This window comes from Rhinopithecus bieti, unplaced genomic scaffold (assembly GCF_001698545.2).
Source record: "Rhinopithecus bieti isolate Rb0 unplaced genomic scaffold, ASM169854v2 scaffold_18956, whole genome shotgun sequence".
Classification (NCBI taxonomy): Eukaryota; Metazoa; Chordata; class Mammalia; order Primates; family Cercopithecidae; genus Rhinopithecus; species Rhinopithecus bieti.
The window spans coordinates 1,729,524-1,746,952 of NW_016809749.1; positions in this window are offsets into that span (position 1 = coordinate 1,729,524).

The following is a 17,429-nucleotide window of genomic DNA, read 5'->3' on the forward strand; positions in this document are numbered from 1 at the left end:
CTATATGTATATATTTCGCTATATATAAGTAATCACATATACTGTAATCATGTTGTATTTTAGAATATTACAGATCACAATATTTTATTTTGTTTAATTTATTTTAATTTAAGATATTACACTTTTAAAACATAAGTTTAAAATAATTTTGAGCCTTCCTTAAGTCTCTAAACTAATTAAAGAGCCAAGCTGATACTTGAAACTATCAGGAGCTGATTCAAAATCTAGGTTAGTGAGGGAGGCAATGAAGTAAAATACATAAAAGTAATAAAGCCTAAAGAATAAGGATGTGTGAGCACAAGCAAAACAAGTTTAAGCTTAAAGATTATTACAAGGGAAATAGTTGGACTGGCATTAAAACTAAGTAGGAGTTTACTAGGTAGATAAATTTAAAGAGTTGCCTTCCAGATTGAAATATCTTGCAAAAATCTGCATACACATGCATAAGAAATGATCGATAATTATTGTGGGTAAAGGACTTTTTCAGAATACTCTTCAAATTATATTGTGAGTTTCTGTCTATAAGCAAGTCTGAATTTGAGCCTGAGCCTGTTTTCAGAAATTGAGATATTTCTGAGTATGCTGAAGGCCCTGTCTATTGCAGTGGACCTAAGAGAAAAACATGTGCTGTAATAAACAGTATTGCAAGGAAAGAGGGATTCTGTGGGCTCTATTGAAACTGTGACTTCAGAGATTTTTTTTTTTTTTTTTTAATTTAAGTTCTTAGGCTGTGAAACATCTTTTCTTCTCACTTTGTGTCTATTTTCTGTTTTCAGTCTCCTGTTTCCATTCTGATGTAGTTTGGACTCTGCCCAGGGCTCTATTTGTGTATTTGTGTAAGAGTGGGTGAGGATGTGTGTGTGTCTGTGTATGAGTATAAATATGACTTTCATAGCATAATATAAATATTCAGGACAATCATAATTGCCTTCAGGAAGCTACAGATTTACTAAGAGATTCAGTTAAAGAAAATGAATGTGAGCTATATGACTGAGGACTAGTTTCTCTTTTAAAAACTCGACTCTTTAAAACATTTGCTGTTCTCCCTAGTTAGATATTTGCTTTAGTTCTGGACAAGATTGCAATTTGTTCAGACCTCTCATACTGATTAAGCATGATTAATTTTTTAGGACTCTTAAAACTCAATATAGTTATTTACCATGATAGAAACCATAAATACAAGAAAAAAAATGACTGACAGTGACCTTTAATTAGTAAATATTTCAAGGGATACTGACATTTTTATTAGTCCTCCATATTAACTGAATAGTGTTTTTTGTTCAACGATTAGAAAAGGTGAAAAATGCAGGGGACTTTAAAACAGCTATGATAGATCTATAAGCTAAGATTAAGAGGGTTTTTCTTCTGGCAGTCTCCAAAATATGCGTGACATGTACTACTGTTGGTATAGAGATGATTTTAAGTATTAAAGACACAGTTTTAAATTACCTTGGATTACATGGGGAGAAAATGATTTTCTTTTCAATTTGGCTTCAATCTTTCTGATTGCATCATGAGAAGATTCTCACTTTGTCACTAAGATCTATTTAACAACCCTCAGTTTTCACTAATCTCCCTTTTTATAAAATAGAGGTAGGCCTTAGTTGCATATCCTTCTCCAAGCAAAGGTATTTGGCCAGAAGTTAATAATATGTTTCCATCTTATTTATTTTATAACATCTCTATGGGCAGTTAGTTCTGGTTTCCTATCTACTATAATAATAAAACAATTCTTGAACACATTTAATACACTTTGAGTATACTTATTTATTAAGTAATATAAAGAAAACCTATACATTGAGACTACTATTCTCTACATTAAGATTTTTTTTTCTTTTCCTCTCAGTTTGGTTCTTTCAAAAAAAATAAAATCAAAAAACAAAACCTACAATAACAAACAAAAAACCCCAGTCTTCAAAATTGGAATTGCGTCAGGAGGCTCTAGGTTAGGACTACTTCTGACAAGCAGGATATAGAATGACTGTAATTCATACTGATGCCCAACAAATGTGGACGTAGAAGGTCAAGAATCCCTCTATTTTTTATGAGTTAGGTAAACAGTGAACATTAGGCGCTAACCAGTAGGTCAAAAATAGGCACTAATAGTCAAATGGCTTTTTATTTAAACAGAAAGTTAACCAGCCATTCTTTCTTGCTTTTCTATTAAATGTATCTTTTATTGAGTTGATAAAAATTCTTGCTGAAAAGTTATGAAATAATTCCTGTTGATGGAGTGTTATAGATGCTCTGATAAAGTGCCCCTTAGCCCTGTCTTCCTCTGACAACCAAACTACCAATCAGGCATGTAGTGTTACTACCTGTAGTGTACCTCACTTACTAAATACAAAATGAAGCAAATCCTTGTTTATCTCCCTCTTTGATTCCTTCTTTGAAAATTGTGAGAGTTAAAAAGAGAGGCCGGGCACGGTGGCTCAAGCCTGTAATCCCAGCACTTTGGGAGGCCGAGGCGGGCGGATCACGAGGTCAGGAGATCGAGACCCTCCTGGCTAACACGGTGAAACCCCGTCTCTACTAAAAATACAAAAAACTAGCCGGGCCCGGTGGTGGGCGCCTGTAGTCCCAGCTACTCGGAGGCTGAGGCGGGAGAATGGAGGGAACCCGGGAGGAGGAGCTTGCAGTGAGCCAAGATCGCGCCACTGCACTCCAGCCTGGGCGACACAGCGAGACTCCGTCTCAAAAAAAAAAAAAAAGGGTAAAGTTACTTTAAAGGACACTAAAATTTTCTCAAGCTAATGTGCTTATAGACTTATAAAATGAAAAGAATGAAAAAGGATTTATTTGAAAAGATTACAGGGAAGGAGAACAAAGGGAAGGAGGTCAAGAAAAGCAAAGATTTCTAGGATTAAATGTTTTGAAAAAAAGGGCATGGATGCAGATTATGCTCTTTGCTATATAAAAAACACACTAAGGAGCTGTACACAATTTCCAAAGTGTTCAGCTAAGAAATAAATTTGCAGAGTAGCGTTGATGATTGAGTGGAACAAGGAAAACTTTGAAATGTATGTGAAGCAGAAAAAAAATGAGGCAAGTAGAATGACTGGGTTTTCAAGGACTAATAAATGTGTAACATTGAATTAGAGAGAGAGATTTAAAAAAATGAAAAAGGAGATTATATTGGTTGACACATAACCCTGTTTTGACAAAACTTTGAGGGCCACATGACCACCGTGATGAGGAAGCTGCTGAGTTTCATCAGTTTTAATTTCTTGTGCTCATAACCAACAGATTATTTTGGTGAAATTAAACAAAATAATAAACCTGAGGGAAAACAGAGACATCTGTGCAACTGATCTTTTCAATATTTGTAATCACTTATATTTATATACTTTTTAAATTAGAGAAAATATTAAAATCTATGTACTTCCAATATGACAGATACCTTACAAATGTTATTTTATTAAAAACTGGTAATAAATTTGAAACATTTGTATTAGGATCTGTGTTTGACAGAGTGGGGAAATTGTGCTCATAAGGATTACCTGACTGTCCATAATCATATCTACTTCCTTCCTACTACAGGGTCACACATAGCTTTATTATTGTATAACTTCAAATCCTATGATAAAAGGGACAGCAATTTGATTATTCTATGTTTCCTCAACTATATTCCAAAGGTGTAGTTGGATTTTATTTTATTATATTTATCATTATTATTATTACTATTATTATTATTTTGTGAGAGTCTTGCTGTGTCGCCCTGGCTGAGTGTAATGGTGAGATCTTGGCTCACTGCAACCTCTGCCTCCTGGGTTCAAGTGATTCTTCTGCCTCAGCCTCCCAAATAGCTGAGATTACAGGTGTGCACCACCATGCCCAGTTAATTTTTATGTTTTTAGTAGAGATAGAGTTTCCTCACATTGGCCAGACTGGTCTCGAAACCCTGACCTGAAGTGATCCGCCCACCTTGGCCTCCTAAAGTGCTGGGATTACAGGCATGAGTCACTGCACTTGACTGTAGTTGGATTTTTACTTCCAGCTATAACAGACCAACTGAAACCAGATTTATCCTTTCATCAAAAACTATGATAAAATTGGACAAAATATATCAGGCAACAGTTTTTAGGCCCTGACCAACAGACTACTCATGCTTATAATACTGGAAAGAAGAGCAACACATAAGGGAAGTGCCATGATATCAAGATGTTTCTACCTGGAGACACTTTTATGCAAATGTTCATGAAGATGAAATCCAATCAGAACTGTGATTTCACTGAGCAGAGAATACAAATGCTGGAGTTGCAGACTGCTAAATTGACAAGAATTTTAAGGGCAGTTGTTCTGAAAAGGAAGAATTGTGTGGTAGAAGGGAGGCTGAAAGAAGATTCACCACAGGTGTTTAACCAAGGTCTTGTCAACTTATGGTCACACTTTACAAGATTACCTGCTACAAAACTAAAAGATGAATGGGGCTAGGAAAGATTGTGCAGTATGGGGAAACATTAGATTTATGATCCATCCAGAGTGAAGAAACCTCACTGAGTCCTTGGTGAGATCACAGAATGGGCAAGGCTTTAGAGCAAATAAAGCACCTAGAGTAATTACCCCAATCTAAGTCCAATATATAAAGCAAAATAGGCCCTCCTTAACAAGGAATAAAATGAAGTTTGACAGAACCAGAAAGATCCAACAGGAATTTCTTTTCAGTGTGTGAGAGGAGGTAGCCAGGTAAATATGAGCAAGGCAGGAGAGCGCCCCTGCCAAGGAATTTCAGACGACCATCAGGTGATGGTCAGGAAATTGTTAAACTGTCTCTCTAAACTAATAAATAGTCACAGCTGGTGCCAGGAAAGGCACGCTCCCAACAAATAGAAAACACCTGAAACTGGTGATCAGCCGGTTCCTAAAGAGATCTCAGGAGTTGAGTGGGCTCAAGCATGTGGACTGAGAGGCAAAATGGCAGTTTAACTGGTAAATTACCTTCCTCTAGGAATACTTGATTGATAGTGAAAAAATACCTCTAATAAGCATGCACACAGCTTCAGTAAACACACTGCTCATGCATCACTGCACGTGAGGACAGCCTACCCCACGGTAAAATCAAGGGAGCCTAAAACCATGCAATGTCTAGGTTTTCCTCTGCTTTTTCAACTGCATTTGGCTCTTTCCCCAAAACCTGCACTGCCTACCCTCCTGTTTTTTTCTGTATGTAACCCGAAATGGTCTTGCACACTGGCTGGACACTACCTCATGGGCAAGGGTGCCTTTTCTCTGCTTTCACTTTGCATACCAGGTTACTTCCTTGTCTGCCTTAAATACACGCTCACTGTTTGTTATCCATGCACCTGTGGCACTTGCTGCTTTGCATGGCAGCAAAGAAATGGGCTCCCTTGCAGATGTCTGTTGGCTCATTACCAGGACAGACACTAATCAGAAGCCCGATTCTGCCAGCTCCTTATGACTTACAATAAGCTTTTCATCTCTGTTATGTTCCAGGGTTGAATTTTCTGATGGGTTTTGAAGCATTTTGTCTGTCTGCATGAGAACTCATTCTGTGGCCCTTTAAGCACCCATCAACTAGTTTTTTTTTTTTTGAGTTAGCATCCTTTGTGAGGAAGAAAAGTTGTTCCTTTGCTATTTGTGAGCCCTTATCCCAGGCCCTGAGTGTTCCAGAGGTTCGTCCTTTATGTCAAGAGGGCAAATAAACATTGCACTTTCAAATAAAAGGGTTGCCATTTTTTGAGAGCATATGAAGGTTTTCCAAATATTCCCCTCACTTCCTCCCACTTCCTTCTACAGCAGGGAGATTTTCCTGTCTGTTTAAGCATTTGCTCTGTATGTTACCCCAGGAGAAAGAGGAAGCCAAAATAGGAATTTTTCTCTTTTTCTAAAATCACTTCCAAGCCCTTCTCAATATGCATCAAGACCTTCAAGGTCATATTCGAAGGGAGAGAAGTCCAGTTTCTTGTGGCAGTTAGCTGAAAAACAGGCTTCTCATCTACTTAGAGAACATGAGAAGTGGTAATCTGAGAAGAGAGATAATCATTTTGTTACTAGAATGCTTCAAGTGAGAGTCACAGTAAGGTCCTGGAGACAAGGACATAGGCTGGTCCAAGGCTACAGGACAAGAAACAAAAATATGCTTTAGACAAAGATGAAGGCTGGTCCTAGGCTAAAGGCACAGAACAGATTACTATCAGAAGAGAGATGCAGGCAAGGTTAGGGGTACCTGGTAGGACTGGTTCATTCTCAAATCCCCAGGATGAATAGGGGGCCCCCTGTTTACTCCACTATCACCTCTTTTTTCTAGCAGGTAAACTTGATGAGATAGGAGCAAACTTAAGGGTGCCTAATGAGATTGGTTCATTCCAGAACCCTAAGGGTGAATGGGGACACCCTGTTCAGGAAAGAATAACAGGGAAATAAGAGAGGACACCTTCTCTTTTTATTTCTCCTCTGTTCTCTCTTCACAGGTGAGCAATCACATCTTCATACCACACAACATACCCCTTTGATGCATCCTCAAAAACTTGGAAAAGTTCAGTTTCCTGAAACTTTTTTTTTTTTTGAGTCTCACTCTGTCACCCAGGCTGGAGTGCAGTGGTGCCATCTCGGCTCACTGCAAGCTCCGCCTCCCGGGTTCATGCCATTCTCCTGCTTCAGCCTCCCGAGTATCTGAGACCACAGGTGCCCGCCACCACACCCGGCTAATTTTTTGTATTTTTAGTACAGACGGGGTTTCACTGTGTTAGCCAGGATGGTCTCGATCTCCTGACCTCGTGATTCGCCCGCCTCGGCCTCCCAAAGTGCTGGGATTACAGGCGTGAGCCACTACGCCTGGCCAGTTTCCTGCAACTTTAAAACAAAAAGCTAGAATTTCTTTGTAATACGATTTGGCCTAAAAATGAACTGGGAGAAAATTACAAAAGTCAGTCTCAGAACCCAATGCCCCTATACAGGAAATTCTCAAATTAAGCTCTTCAGTTATTTAACTGAGATCAGGGCAGGGCTAAGGAGAAAGAGAAACATAGGGACGAGAGGCAGACTCAATGACTGGCTGCTTTACAAGATTGCCAGCACCCTCCAGGTTGCCCTAAGAACACTCTTTCAGGTAACAGCCATTAGTATGGGAAGCCAATGGGATAAATGGCAAAAAGCCCTGCACAGCTTGCCCCCTCTGCTACAGGCACAGCAATTGGAAGTAGGACTGCCCCGAGGGTTGAAGGCCACTGGGATAGAATCACAACTCCTGATGGCCTTGAGCTGAAGGGACTTCATGTTTTGGCTTGCTTTTAAATCAGACACTGCCATTAACAGGACAAAACCAAGGGCAACTCTGGAGGTGGAAAGTAAAATTATACATTTCCCTTTTTAGGTAAAGAGCTGCCTACTCTGTGCTAATCTCCTTCTCTAAGCAGCTTTCCTCCAAATCATGTCTGGTGATTGGGGCAAATGGCACCTTCTAACTTAAAAAAAAAAAAAAAAAAAAAAAAAAAAAAAAAAAAATCATACTCCTTTAAACTGCTTAGGGGACCAAATACCATTCTCCTACCAGTCCCTGGTAATGCCTAAATACCCTACAACCCTTTGGGATGGGTGTCTGCTTCATATTACTCAACCTCTGAATTCATCTTTCCCTAATATAACCCTATTTCTACTGGGAAAGTTACTTAAGTCTTTAACCAATAACTTCAAACTGGAGAGTCGTACCTCAGGGCTTTAAAAATAGTTCACACATATTCAGACAAGCCCTAGCAATAAAATCTAACTGAGCAATCTCTTGATGGGGGATAATTTGTGCAATATGCAGATCACTTATCCTTATCTGCTCCCCCTTCACAGTACTCACATAGCAACAAACCATAACTTTCTAAATTAATTCTAAAATTACTTTTGTATAATTCAAAGATAATAAAGGTAAAAGGTATTTTGATAAGAAAGGTCACCAAAAGGGACTTTATACAGAAAAACATCTTACTTGGTAAATTCCTGTCCTAAAGTAAGTAAAATAAACAGTTGTTTGAAAAGAGAGATGTTTAAGACAAGTCAGAATGTTCAAACATGTAATAGAGCATCTACGTTGTGAAAATATTAATGAGAGGGAATTTATTAAAAAGTGTTGTACAATTTTGATTCCAAGTCAAAGGCCGAACAGTGCACTTGGTTCTCTCAAGTCACCTGCTTGGCCCTCTTCAAAGTGAACTTTACTTCCTTTTGTCCTTACTATAAAAGTTTGTAATAAATTTTCACTCATTCTTTAAAACTTGCCTTGGGCTCCGACTCTGCCTTATGTCCCTCAGAGGAATTATTTTCTTCGAGGAGGCAAGAATCAAGTGCTGCAGATGCTTATGGATTTGCCACTACTTACAAATGTACATATAATATTCTGGGCAATAAAGTAAGTCTCAATGACTTTGAAATTATTAAAATCTTACAGAATGTGTTCTCTGACCAAAACTGAATTAAACTGGAAATCAATAAAGATATATAAAAAATCACTACATATATGAAAATTCAGCAACACATTAATTAACCCATTGATCAAAGGGCAAATTAGAAAATATTTGAAGCCAAACAAATATAATTGTGGAGTCAAACAAAACAGTAACTGGAAAGAAATTTACAGCTTCAAATGTTTGTTATAAAAAGTACAAAAATTTAAAATAAGTGATTTGTTTTACATATTTAACTTATTTTCTATCCTAAAGTAAATAAAATAAACAGTTGTTTGAAAAGAGAGATGTTTAGTACAAGTCAGAAAGTCCAAGCCTATCATAGATGGTCTACATCATGAACATATTCATAAAAGTGAATTTACTAAAAAATGTTGTATGATTTTGACCCCAAGTCAAAGACCAAACATAAGGAGATGACAAAATAAGGTCAAATTAGACACAAACAATGTATATAGAAGTAAATGATAAAGATAGGAGATAAACACAATAAAATAGAAAATGAATAGAGAAAATTAAAGTAGCCTAAGTCAGTTATTTGAAAAGATTAATAAAATTGCTAAAGATTTAATATTAATCAAAAGAAAGGAGAAAATATATTTTGAATTTCAGTCCCACTATAGGCTATCTGCAAGTTGAGGAGCAAAGAAGCCAGTAGTGGGTCAGTCCCAGTCCCAAGACCTCAAAAGTAGGGAAGTCGACAGTGCAGCCTACAGTCTGTGTCCAAAGGCCCGAAAGCCCCTAGAAAACCACCAGTGTAAGTCCAAGAGTCCAAAATCTGAAGAATTTGGAATGTGATGTTCCAGGGTGGGAAGCACCCAGCATGGGAGAAAGATGAAGGTTGGAAGACTCAGCAAGTTCTTCCACCTTCTTCTGCCTGCTTTATTCTGGCTGCCCTGGCAACTGATTAGATGGTGCCCACCCAGATTGAAGGTGGGTATGTCTCTCCCAGTCCACTCACTCCAATGTTAATCTTCTTTGGCAGCACCCTCACAGACACATCCAGAAACAATACTTTGCATCCTCAATCCAATCAACTTGACACTCAGTATTAACCATCACAGATCCAGCCCTTGTCAACTTGAACCTATACACATCTCCTGAAATCATACATAATCTTCAAATGAAGAAGTAATAAGGTCAAAATTTCTCCTAACATGGTACAGCTGTCCTTCGTACAACTGGAAGCACATAATCTTTAACTTAAATGATATTACATAAAGTTAACAATACTTAAATGCTGACATGAAGTTAATAAATTTTATGTCACATAATAAAGGAAAAAGACATGAAATAAAATGAAAATATTTTCTTAGTGCAAGAGTATACATGAGCAAACATATTCTTAACAAAATAAGGAAGAAATATTCTTGACAATTACAGTTCTCATTTCTGCAACTGATCACAGGGTCATAGCTAGTATTGATGACAACCTTCTTTTACTATCCATTCTGTATTCCCTTTGTCTTCAGCAACTGCCTCAATGGGTCATGGTTTTTCACTTGGTAGAGTGACCCAAACCTCCATTTCCTAAGGGTATGAGCAATTTGTAGTCCTGCCTGGATTGGGTTGCTGTAGTTTCCCTTTGACCTTAATTACAGGGGCATGATAATACTAAGAGACACCCTAAGGGATTTCCTATATTCCAGACATACTACTCTTCCTTACCTCCATTGTGGAGTAGTAGACTGATTTCTTCTTGATAGTCCAGGTCAGTCACTCCAGCAAACACTGTTACTCCCTTCTTAGCCTATTGTCTTGGAGGTAGGGGGAGCCAAAAGTGACCAAGTGGCAATCTTAACTTCCAGATTAATGAAACCATTTTTGTGTCTCCTGGTGACAGCATTCCTCACTTAGAAACTAAGACCTGTAGGCCAGAAGAACATAATATCACTGGAACAGAAAGCAAAAATTTTGCTAGTGGGTCACTGGGGGTGATGGTAAGTGGTGCCACTTCAACTTCTACCCCTTGATTCCAGGGCCCATGAATCCTGGATATGGGAGAAACAGAACCATGTATTATGTGCTGATTCAGAGTATATACAGATTCCTGAAGAACTTTGCCCTAGCCCTACAAAATATTGTCACCTAGTGGACATTGTAATTATGACTTCAAAAGGCCATTCCACTCTTCTGTCAATCCAGCTGCTTCAGGATGATGGGGAACATGGTAAGATCAGTGAATTCCATGAGCATGAGCCCACTGCCGCACTTCTTTAGCTGTAGAATGAGTGCCTTGGTTATAGGCAATGCTGTGTGGAATACCATGATAGCAGATAAGGCATTCCATGAATGCATGGATGGTCGTCTTGTCAGAAACAATGTGTTCAGGATAGGCAAACCCTTACCCAGAGTAACTGCCTATTCCAATGATGACACACAACTGCCCTTTCCATGATACAAAGGTCCAATATAATGAACTTGCCATGATAGGCCATCTGAAAGTTATGGAGCAAGGAAGCCAGTAGTGAGTCAGTTTGAGTCCCAAGGCCTCAAAAGTAGGGGAGCCAACAGTGCTGCCTACAGTCTGTGGCCAAAAACCCAAGAACCCCTGGCAAACCACTAGTGTAAGTTCAAGAGTTTAAAAACTGAAGAACTTGGAGTCTGGTGTTCCGGGGCAGGAAGCATCCAGCACGGGAGAAAGATGAAGGCTGGAAGACTCAGCAAGTTCTTCTTCCACCTTCTTCTACCTGCTTTGTTTTGGCAACTCTGGTAGCTGATCAGATGGCGTTCACCCAGATTGAGGGTGGGTCTGCATCTCCCAGTCCACTGGCTCTAATTTTAATCTCCTTTGACAACACCCTCCCAGACACATCAAGAAACAACACTTTGAAATCCAATCAAGTTGGATTGGATTCAATCCAATGAAGTTGACACTCAATATTAACCACTATGCATATAAACTATATTTTATACAGGGATGTTCAATCTTTTGGTTTCCCTGCATCATATTGAAAGAAGGATTGTCTTGGGCCATACATAAAATACAATAACACTAATGATGTTATTAACTCTAATGAGCTAAAAATAAATAAATAAAAAGTCTGTGCATAAATATTGTAATGTTTTCAGAAAGTTTAAGAGTTTGTGTTGGGCCATAATTTACACACATAAATTCACCTAAGTTGCTCTCCAACTTGTCTTTAAAAGTACAAATTTCCATTTTAAAGTAAATGGACTGGCAACCTTAAGTATTTGTGTTTGTGATTCATGTTGTAAAAGATATGTATTTTCCACTCTAGTATAATTTTAAAATATATTTTAATTGGAGTATTTTAATCATAGCATATTTACCATAAAATATATTTAAAATATATTTTAACTGGAGTATATTAACTATAGTATATTCAACTGACCAGATATGATCAACATGCTAGTATCAGTTAAATCTGAGTTGAGTTTTAATGTTTTTTTTGTTAATGTGGTTGTCTATGTTTGCTTTTGTTTTTATAATGAGCATGAATCGTTCATCTTGAGAGTGTTGGGAAACTGTTATTAAAAATAATTTTTCCCCAACCCCAAACACCTTTCCACAAATGTAGTAGAGAAAGAAAACAGTTTTATTGTTGAGTAAGCATTCAAGCAGGCTATAGTGTGCACCACAAGCCATCTCCTAAGAAATTCTCTTAATTTTCACTCTTTTATATGACCAGACAGTTACATCACCATATATGTGTGTGTGTGTGTGTGTGTATATATATATATATACACACAACTTTTTTTTTTTTTTTTTGAAACGGAGTCTTCCTCTGTCGCCCAGGCTGGAGTGCAGTAGCACGATCTCAGCTCACTGCAAGCTCCGCCTCCTGGGTTCACGCCATTCTCCCGCCTCAGCCTCCCCAGCGGCTGGGACTACAGGAGCATGTGGTCACGTCTGGCTAATTTTTTGTATTTTTGGTAGAGACAGGTTTTCACCGTGTTAGCCAGGACGGTCTCCATCTACTGACCTTGTGATCTACCCGCCTCGGCCCTCAAAGTGCTGGGATTACAGGCATGAGCCACCGCTCTCGGCCCATAGATATTCTTAAGGTGAACAAAAACTAGTTCTCAAATGGAGAACTTGACAGCACCGTTTGTCACACATAATTTATTCTAGATTCACCTGGTAATTAAAGTGACCATTTGTGCTAGCTGATTGGCTTTATCCAGAGGAAAAACAAACTTCTGATATCTTTATGAGGAGGTAGTTGTGCAACTTGGGATGAAGGGGTGCACTGAAGTTAAACTCTGACCTTTCCACAGAGAGTAGGCCTAGAGGCCCTATCTCCCTTGTTTACAAACTGAATGAATGGTTCCTGAACCTTCAAGAAAGGCATTCTTAAATCACAAAAGGGCTATCTAGTTTTCAAAAAAAAAATGTACATATTTTAAAGAGAGGAGAAAGTACTTATATTTTTTTTAAAGTAAATGCTGGAAGATAAGAGGAGAGAAGTCTCTTCTCTTATTTTAATAGAGACAATTAAGCCTCTTATGTTAATTTTAATTTGTCCCTAAAAGAGATAAAACACAATAACTTTTAAGCTTCAATAAAATATAGTTTGTCATTTGTTAAACACCTGTATGCCAATGAGCACCTTTGTTTAAGAAAAGGAGCTTACAGTTTCATAGTNAGAGAGGAGAAAGTACTTATATTTTTTTTAAAGTAAATGCTGGAAGATAAGAGGAGAGAAGTCTCTTCTCTTATTTTTAATAGAGACAATTAAGCCTCTTATGTTAATTTTAATTTGTCCCTAAAAGAGATAAAACACAATAACTTTTAAGCTTCAATAAAATATAGTTTGTCATTTGTTAAACACCTGTATGCCAATGAGCACCTTTGTTTAAGAAAAAGGAGCTTACAGTTTCATAGTAAAGGGTGGGCGGGTGGGTAGGAGACATTGCACAAATAATAGTAATACATCCTCAAATGCACTACATATATGAAAGTGATTCAGTCAGGGCATAAAAGATAGATTATTTCTGCTTAACTTTTAAGAGGCAAGGTCAAGATAATCTTACCGAGGACTTTTTGGGGGTAATATATAAACTGAGCCCTAAAAATGTCCAGGATTTGTCATTTGGACATGGAAGAGAATTTTTTCCTTCTGGTAAGGGGCAGGTGCAAAGTCACTAAATCAAGGCTCAGTATGGTGTGATTTTAACAACGCCAGTGTGCAAAAGATAGAACAGGAAATTGATTAGTAAGGCCCAAATCAGAAAGTGCTTTACATAAAAATGCTATTAATTTGATACAGAGTTATTTAGAAAACAGAAATCTATTGAATGTTTTAAAGCAGGATAGCGACATGAATAGATTTTCATTTTGGGTAACTGTTAATGTAAGGAATCTCTTCTGAGAAAAGTACAATCCCAAGGTTTGCATTTTATCTTTTCTTAACTACTCAGACGAGGAAGTCAACTTCCCTGCTAGGTCCTACAGGCTCTCCAACTTGTCTTTAAAAAGCAAAATTTCCCATATTAAAGTAAATTGACCAGCAACCTTAAATATTTGTGTTTGTGACTCATGTTATAAAATACATATACTCTGCACGATGGTATACTTTTAAAATATATTTTAGTTGGGACTTTTATTTTTGAGATTACTAAGATCAATTGAGGTGTTTTATTCAGACTATAGCCATCTCATCTACATTTCTAGCTTTCTTTGTCATCCTTTGTCAACCTGAAATAACAGAAAGGATCAGAATCCAGTTTTAAAAAGTTTATTCAACTGAAAAACTGTGAATAGCTATCTGATAAATATGAACTCAAGAGAAATGGTGTCAGTATTCCGAAGTTAAAAGTTAAGGTCTTGCTTATGTAGGCAGAAAACAAAACAACTTAGTAGGATTGTAACCTTTTCTATACAAGGCTGGTTTATGAGTTACAATAATTTAATTCATGACAGATTGTTTTCTTTTTCATACAGATGATTTTCTTTTGTTGACAGTTTGTTTTAATTTCCTTTCCAACTTAAAAGAGTATACTTAACATTCCATTTTCGACAATATGAGAATGTTAAGAGGAAAGTTAATCTGTAATGAAGATTAACACTGAAGAGAAAAGGGGTCTCCCTTGGTGCCCTTTAGTTATTTACAACATTTTACAAAACAATGTAAGTAAGGAAGAAGGTAAATCTAGTTAGAGAAACAAAGCTTTTAGCTACCTAGATTAGAGCTGCTGTCACACGACTCAGTTATCATAATCATATTCCCTGGAAACTCAAAATATTTTACAGTTTCAACAACTTAGATTTTGAATTACTTATTTTCAGACTTTCCAAATATAGCCTGACTTCTCAAGGGCTTCTTATTATAAGGTTTCTTGACTTTCCCTCCTGTATTACTTACCTTAGTTTTATTCTGGCTGCTATCCTTATTGTACCACAGAAGCTGATCTTAGTAATGTTTAATCCAAAATATATTTGCATTCATCACTGTTCTCCATGTCTTAACGGTAGTTGGGCAAGTTAACCTTTATTTGTTTGAGACACATTTTTGCCATTGATATCTATAATACTATTGTCCAACATTTTAGTCTCTATTTTTCATTCTCTACTGGTGGCCTATTTCTCTGCCTTTTGTAAAATGGAAGTGTTACTCAGTGTTTTGTTTTGTTTTGTTTTCCTTTTGCTTTCCATCATATAACTTCTATCTGAACCACGTCCTGCATTTTAATGGCTACCATCTACATGCTATTGACTCAAATTGCTACACTGAGAAGCTTTACTCAACTGTTTATTTTACTGAACTGTTTTTTAAATATCCCAAACTCTACCCACCAGAACCTCTCTAAAATCGCCCTCCACTTGTGTATTCCATATCTCAAACCAGAAACCTGAAGATATTTCATTGCATTTTTTTGTCACAGTCAAAACAAATAAATACATAAAATTTTTAAAAGACTAATTCCTATAGTCTAACTTTGTGAACACTTAAAAGGCTGCTTCTTTCTCTTCATTTTACTGTCACAAGCTAAGTTCAAAATATCATCTTGACTATACCAAAAAAGCCTCAAAAATTGTCTTCCTATCTGCCATGCCTACTGTATACACAGACATTTCCAAATAAACTGAAATTATGCTTCTAAAATTAAAATCATTATTTTTAAACACAATTTTATTTAGTTTGATTTTAAGACATTCTAATTATTTTCGGGTCTTTACTTATATTGTTTTCTATACTTAGTACATGCATTTTCCCCTGTTTTCACCACCACTTCTGTTCTTTTTTTGGGGGGGTAATTCTGAGTAGTTATTCACTAAAATATGTACAGTAGGTTGAGCCTGGTGTGCTCACGTGTGTAATCTCAGTAGTTTGGGTGGCCAAAGTGGGAGGATCATTGGAGTCCAGGAGTTCAAGGCCAGCCTGGGCAACATAGCAAGACTCCATCTCTACAAAATAAAAATATTAGAAAAAAAGATTAGGAAAAAAAAAGCATATATATGGTTTCATGCCCAGTGTTAGGCAGGAATCTAGACCCAACATGGCGGCGTTTCCCGGTGTAGCAGGCCTTTTGTTAAAGACTCCCTTCACCCTTGTACACACCAGCAGACTTACATGCCTCAGAGTTCCGGCTAGGCAGTCACACTCCCCCATGACCTGCAGCTCACCTGCATTCCACAAGTTCGTAAACAGCAGTTTCGGTTGACAGTTTCCAAAGACCCCTTCCTCAAGACCCTTACTCAACTCCTGCCCTAGTAGTTTCAAGACCCCCCCAGGCCCTGTTTGCACAATCAGCTTCCCTACCTCTCAGGCTATAAGAAGCCCCTACCCTCCTCCCTCAGCGCGACTTCCTCGGCCCACACCTTTGGACCGAGGAACCTCGCCTGCAAGCCCTAATTAAAGGCTATTCTCACTGCCATTTGCCTTGTGTCTTTGTTCCCGGTTTGCCTCCAGCCTCAGTTTACTGTTATATTTGGTGTCGAAACCTGGGAGGAGACCCCTTACACCCAGTGTTTCTCTAATCTTCTAGGACTTTACATAAGCTACTGAAACACCCTTCATGTACTACAACTACTCTTATACTGCTTAGTAGCTAGCTGTATTTTGTGATACTTACCAGAAGTAAAATGAGTGCAGGAAATACACCTATCACTTATCTACCTCAGCCGTATATTACTTCCCTAGTGCATACTAGTGTCTGCCTGGCAGAACCTGAAAAGTATTTCTGATTTATAGTAAATATTCAAGATAGTAAATGGTTAAAAGAGAGTATCAGGTTTTTGTTCTTTAGTTACAGTTCTATAGGGAAATTCATGAGCTTTGGTACATGATAGTTCACCAGCCCATCACTGAGAAGTGTAACATAGGGGAAAAATGACATTGAAGTGTGTACTCCGGAGGGCAGACTTTGATGGACAGAAGAGAGGTGGCTAGAGGAAAGTGAAAACTGTTTAAAGAGAGGGGAGTTTGCCATATGTTCAAGATCATGACATTAAATGCATACTTTTGAAAGATAATATGCTTTTTAGATGCCCATTTTCGACCTCTGCTTCGCACATTCGTCTCAGATATTTCTCCCTGTTTATTTTGCACTGTCTCAGATTAACATAACATCTTTTAAAATAGGCCATGATGGACAAAACTGCTGAAAAGGTTAGGGTACTTAATAGTAACCTTCTGAAGTAGGATGATTAAAAAAAAATTAATCTCTATTTTATGGATGAGCAAAGTGAACTTCAGAGCTTAAAACACAGGTCACATAGTTAGTAGGAATAAAACTTCTGACTTGAAGCCAATTGTGCATTTTACTGCCACCAACTTTGAATCTTTAGTTTTCAAAAGCAAGCATTATTTTACTATTTTTCCTAGTCTACAATTAAATTTCATCTTAAAACTGAGACTTTTAAAACCATGTGAACCTATCACATATTCATTTATTTTTAGCTGCTGTATTTTAAATATCAATTTTGTTTAATTAGAATTAGAGTGTGTATGTTTTATTATTTTTTTAAAGCTGACTTTATTTCTAATTTGACGGTCATTTGTAGACTATCTTGTATAATTATATCTTATATAATTATCTCAAAAATGTATT